Here is a 6,683-nt window from a genome sequence, read left to right as displayed (position 1 = left end):
TCAATGTAATGAAACAAGTTATATGAATTGTTGAATGTGAAACTGATGATGTGCCCTGTAAACTTTCACTCAATCCACAATAAAAACCTTAAATTAAAACAAACAAACTAAAAACTACCACCTGTTCCATGGGAGAAAGATGAGGCTTTCTGCTCCCATAAAGATTTACAGCCTCGCAAATCCTGTACAGGGTTGCTGTGAGTCGGAACTGACTCCATGGCACATAACAACAACAACAACAAGGTAAGCAGTTAAAAACCACCAGCCCCTCCTCAGAAACCCTCTATAGGGTTGATATGAGTTGTAACTGACTTGATGGCACTTAACAATACCACCATACTAGGTGGAAGGAGCCCTGGAAAAATAGCAGGTTATACATCGGGTTGCTAACCCCAAGGTCAGCAGCTGGAATCTTCCAGCAGCTCTGCAGAAGAAAGATGAGGCTTTCTGCTCCTGTAAAGATTTACAGCCTCAGTAACTGACGTGAAGACACACAACAGCATACTAGATAATATGCATGTTTATTTGGAACTTTAGTAAGGTTTGTTCTCAGCTGTGTCCCAGTGTCTGAAACGGTGCTTACGATCATAACACAGATTAACTATTAGGGCTTTCCTCAGGGCTGCACACCCAAATTACTGGGCTATTTACCTGCTGGGGTTCAGGGTGACTGGTTAGCTTTCCCTGAACTGTGGTCAAGGTCAGAATATCTGCATTTTCCCTTCCTCCCAGCAGGTGGCAGTGTGCTCCCCTGCCATCCTGGGTTGTGATTAGCTCCCACTGGCCCTCCCGAGAGCTGTTGTACCTGAACTCAAGAATCCTCCCACCAAATCACCACTGCTCCCACAGATTAATCAGAAAAACAAAACAAAGCAAAAACAAACATTCAGGTTGCTGTTAAATTGATATTAACTCATGGCAAGTCTGTGCACGTCGGATTAAACCTCTGCTCCATAGGGTTTTCAAAGGCTGGTGTTTGGGAAATAGATCACCAGATTTTTCTCCCAAATCACCTCCAGGTGACCTTGAACCTTTACCTAAATACATTATCTTTTTGCACCAACCAGGCACTCCATATATTAATCATTGTTGTTGCTATTGTGAGTTTGAACTGCCAACCTTGTGGTTAGCAGTTCAGTGATTATCCTACCATACCAGAATTTCATATTAATCATAGTCATTTCAATTCCAAGTCTCATCATTCACAATGTCTGTCATATTTAAGTGCAGTACTTAATTATTCTGATTATTCTGACTGCACTTTTTGCCTTTCAACCTGCCATGTAATTCTTTATACACAGGTGGTCATGGTTTCCCTGGTATCTGGAACCATACTGGAAGGCTGCTCTTGGTGAGTTGTGATTCTCAATATCAGCCTTCCTGTCTTTCTAGCTCTGAGGGTGGCCATTTGTCCTGTGACTTTAGTTCTCTAATGGATCTAAGTAGGGAGCTGACATCAATTTGTTCAGCTTTTTTCTTGTTGAGAGTATAGGAGTGACAACTTTCAAACTCTTTACATGTTGGACCAGAAACCAGAAGTCTCAAAATGTTCATCTATAGAAGAAAAGATGGTCATCTTATAATTTTTCCTAATTTCAAGCTTTTTTTAGTAACATATGATGTGAATAAAAGTATCTGCTATTACTTTTAGCAATTCATACACACAATACATTTATTATCCGATACCATAACTTTGTGATGTAGCTGCAACAATGATTCCCACTTTATAGAGAAGATCATTGAGTCTCAGGGAAATTAAGGGCTGTTTTTCCTTATATTTCCAACCTGATATCTGATTGACTATATAAAGCCTTAACCATTGTAATGAAGTCTTGTGAGGAAGGTGAAAATTTGAGATGAGTTCGTCCAGGGCAAAATGGTGGCATAGGCAGATACACTGAGTGGACCTTCTATAAAAAGCATATAGGACAGATATGGATGGTGATCCTGGAACCCTGAACGTCAGAGGAAAGGCTAGAGAGGTGAACTGTGAGTTCCGACTAGAAGTGGAAAATGAGAGCAGCAAGAGAGGAGAGAGACAGGTGGGCTGTTATCTGACCTGGTGCTGTGTGACCACCTTTAGCTTTTGTGATTGGCCATCGATGGACACAGCGACCTGGAGGCACAGGTTCTCCATTGTTCCCTGTACCCTACTGGTGACCAGAAGTGTGGGCAGCCTCAAGCTCAACTGCCCAGGGCACCCTGTCCTATGAAGCCTCTGCTTTACCTGGAGTTGGACACCAAGTGTACAATCTATTCATCTGATGGCATGTGACTCTCCCCTCATCAGATCTTTCATTGCTGCTGTTTGTTTTGGGAAAACAGCAATTGTGCCCATATGGCCTTGGCACCTTGTGCCTCCTGTGGTTCTACCCACCAGACAAGCGCCACTTCCTACTCCTGTACCACCTGATTAATGAACAGCCAACAGCAGACAAACCCCTCGTACACAAACAGTGAACCTCATATATACTTATAGTTTCTATCACAACCACCAGGAGACAAGTGGTAAATGCCTAAGAATACACCAACAGACCATCATCAATTAAATAGAAAGATACCATAATGTCTCAGAGACAACAGACGAATTCAGCTTACTTGAACAAACAAGACAGAGTGGCTCAAACAAGTGACCAAAATAGAGTCAGAAAATATAATACCTGAAATGGTATTATATTATCTGATAATGAATTCAAAAGAATGATATTTAGAGACTCAACAGATTGAGAGAATGATTGTGAAAGCTGCAGGTAAAATTAAGGAAAACACAGACAAAACTTCAGAAGAATTCAAATCAGCACTACAAGAACAAACTAACAAAATAAATGAAAAGTTAGAGATTATACAAAAACAGAAAGTAGAAATCCAGAAGATACAAGTAAGAGTTTATAAACAGGTGATATATTGAAGGGCTAGAGAAGTAGAACTGAAACAATGGAAGGCTGAATCACTGAGCCCTAGCCCAGACATTAACCCTAATCCTAACCATAACTCTAACACTACATAAAACTATAGACCTAATCTAGACTTAGCCTAGACCTGGCCATAAACGTAATCCTAACCTTAACTCCTGGGCTCTGGTGTGGCTCTGTAAGATGAACATTGGATTGCTAACCCCACGGTCAGCAGTTCGAACCCACCAGTTATTCTCTGAAACCCTATACAGGGTTGCTTTGAGTTAGAAGCCACTCAAGGTACACAACATCAACCCTAATTCTTACTCCTGTTGTTGTTCAGTGACATTCAGTGGGTTCTGACTCATAGCGACCCTGTATAGGGTTTCTAAGGAGTGGCTGGTGGGTTTGAACTTCTGATCTTATAGTTAGCTGTCTAGTGTTGATCCTATAGCTTCACACCAGGATTCCATTCTTACTCCTATACTCCCCGCAAAAGAATCAGTTCTAGAGGGACACAAGGAAAATAAAATACTTGGTCAGCTACATGCATGTCCAGATGTAGGCCTTAGAAACCTTCATGTTTCTCTAACTGGGCCTCACAGTCTGAATGTCCTTCTTTCTTTCTTGTTTCTTTCTTTCATTCTTTCTTCCTTCCTTCTCTTTCTCTCTCTTTCTTTCATTCCTCCATTCTCCCTATTGTTTGTTTTGTTTTTAGTAACAGTTTATTGATCTCAACCATGTCCAGAGCCATCAAGATGCTAACATTTTGCTTTGTTTTGATAAGGTCATGCTGATGAGTTGGAGACAAATGAACAGCAACTCAAAACAATAGAAGAGAGATTGAATTCACAGACCATACAATTTTTCCACACTTTACACAAGTCCATGTTTTTGAAAGAATAAAAGAATTGTTCAAAATCTTCATCATGACCAACTTAGGGTGTTTTCACTACCTTTAAATAATGAGTCTTTAACACTCATCTCCGTATCACTCCAATACAGCCTCGGATCGGGTAGACATGCAGTGAGGCGCTGCATCAGCAACAACACAGAATACCGGGCCAAGCAGGCCCAGGGTATGGATGGTTCCAGAACTCTGAACCACATATAAAGGAATATTTAGAAGCGTGGAAGGCTTACCGCTAGAGGAATTTGAAGCAGAAGCAAGAAATCCATTGCTTTCTAATTCAAGGTGCTCAGCTACTCCCAGAGCTGCCATCTTGGGAGAGACCAAGCGGGGGAAGGATCAGAACAGCCATGAACACCTGAGAGAACCATGGAAATACAGGTGTGGACATTCTTTTTCTTTTTTTTTGAATCTGTTCATTGGTCTCTCGCTGTCTGCACACCTTCATTCTGGTGACTAGAGGGAAAGCCTGAATGAATGGACACCCCACCCCCACCCCTGGAGGGTTCTACTACGCATGTGCTCAGATTGCCTCGAAATTTAAAGTGACAGCATCCACTTAAGACCAAACGGCCACCACTCGTCTGACACTTTGTCATACTGTGGTGGCTTGTGAGTTGCTGTGATTCTGAAAGCTATGCCACCGATTTTTTAAATACCAGCAGGGTCACCCATGCTGGACAGGTTTCAGATGAGCTTCCAGACAAAGACAGACTAGGAATGAAGAGTGACGAACTACTTCCGAATATTTAGTCACTGAAAACCTTATGAATAGCAGAGAAAAACACTGTCAGATACAGTGCCAGAAAATGAGCCCCTCAGGTTGGAAGGCACTCAAAATGGGGCTGGAGAATAACTGCCTCCTCAAAGTAGAGTTGACCATGATGATGTGACTGGAGTAAAGCCCGTGGAAGAAAAGCCCTCGGGACCTTCATTTGCTGAAGGAGCACAACTCAAAATGAAGAGAAACAGCTGTAAACATCCATTGAAAATCGAAACATGGAATGTATGAAATATGAATCTGGGAAAATTGAAAGTTGTCAAAAATGAAATGGAACACATAAACAACGATATCTTAGGCATTAGTGAGCTGAAATGGACTGGTATTGGCCATTTTGAGTCTGATGACCACATGGTTTACTATGCCGGGAATGACAAACTGAAGAGGAATGGCGTTGCATTCATCATCAAAAAGAACATATCCAGATCAGTCATGAGGTACAATGCTATAAGTGATAGGATAGTATCCATACACCTATAAGGAACCCCAATTAATACTATTATTCAAATTTACGCACCAACCACTAAAGTCAGTGAGGATGAAATAGAAGAATTCTACCAACTTCTTCAATCTGAAATCGATCAAACATGCAATCAAGATGTATTGATCATTATTAGAGATTAGAATGCAAATGTTGGGAGCAAAGAGGAAGGATCAGTAGTTGGAAAATATGGCCTTGGTGATAGAAATGATGCTGGAGAACACATGATAGAATTCTGCAAAACCAATGATTTGTTCATTTCAAATACGTTCTTTAGACAGCATAAGAGAAGACTATACACATGGACCTCACCAGATGGAATACACAGAAATCAAATTGATTACAACTGTGGAAAGAGACTAAGGAAAAGCTCCATATCATCAGTGAAAACAAGGCCAGGGGCAGACTGTGGAACAGACCATCAATTACTCATATGCAAATTCAAACTGAAGCTGAAGAACATGAAAACAAGTCCACGAGAGCCAAACTATGGCCTTGAATTTATCCCACCTGAATTTAGAGATCATCTGAAGAACAGATTTGTTTTGATATATTAAATACTAAAGACCGAAGACCAGAAGAGTTGTGGGATGACATCAAGAACATCATACATGAAGAAAGCAAAGAGTCATTGAGAAGACAAGAAAGAAGGGAAAGGTGAAAATGGATGTCAGAAGAGACACTGATACTTGCTCTCCAGTGTAGAGATGCTAAAGCAAATGGAAGAAATGAGGAGCTACAAGAGCTGAACAGAAAATTTCAAAGATCAGCTTGAGAAGATAAAGCCAAATATTGCAACAAAATTTGAAAAGATCTGGAACCAGAAAACCAAAAAGGAAGAAGACGCTCAGCATTTGTCAAGCTGGGGGAACTGAAGAAAAAATTCAAGCCTCGACTTTTGTTATTGAAAATTCTCTGGGCAAATAAATTATTGAATGATGCAGAAAGCATCAAGAGAATATGGAAGAAATAAACAGAGTCACTGTACCTAAAGGAAATGATTAATATTCATCCATTTCAAGAAGTAGCATATGATCAAGAGCCAATGATACTGAAGGAGGAAGTCCAAGGGGCATTGAAGGAATTGGCAAAGAACAAGGCACCAGGAATTGATGGAATAAAAATTGAAATCTTTCAAGAAAGTGAGGTGGCACAGGAGGCACTCACTCATCTATGCCAAGAAATTTGGAAGACAACTATCTGGCCGACTGATTGGAAGAGAACCATATTTGTGCCCATTCCAAAGAGAGGTGACCCAATGGAATGTGGAAATCATCGGACAATCTCTTTGATAGCCCATGCAAGTAAAGTTTTGCTAAAGGTAATACAGAAATGGCTATAATCATACATTGACAGAGAACGTCCAGAGGTTCAAGCTGGATTCAGAAGAGGCCATGGAATGAGGGATATCATTGCTGATGTCCGATGGATCTTGGCTGAAAGCAGAGAATATAAAAAAAGATGTTTACCGGTGCTTTATTGACTATGCAAAGGATTCCGATTGTGTGGATCATGACAAGCTATCGACAACATTGCGAAGTATGAGTATTCCAGAACACTTAATTGTGCTCATGAGGAATCTCTGTACATGGACCAAGAGGCAGTTGTTCGAACAGA

The sequence above is a fragment of the Chrysochloris asiatica genome, unplaced genomic scaffold (assembly GCF_000296735.1).
Source record: "Chrysochloris asiatica unplaced genomic scaffold, ChrAsi1.0 scaffold00258, whole genome shotgun sequence".
Lineage (NCBI taxonomy): Eukaryota > Metazoa > Chordata > Mammalia > Afrosoricida > Chrysochloridae > Chrysochloris > Chrysochloris asiatica.
This window is presented reverse-complemented; position numbering follows the sequence as displayed.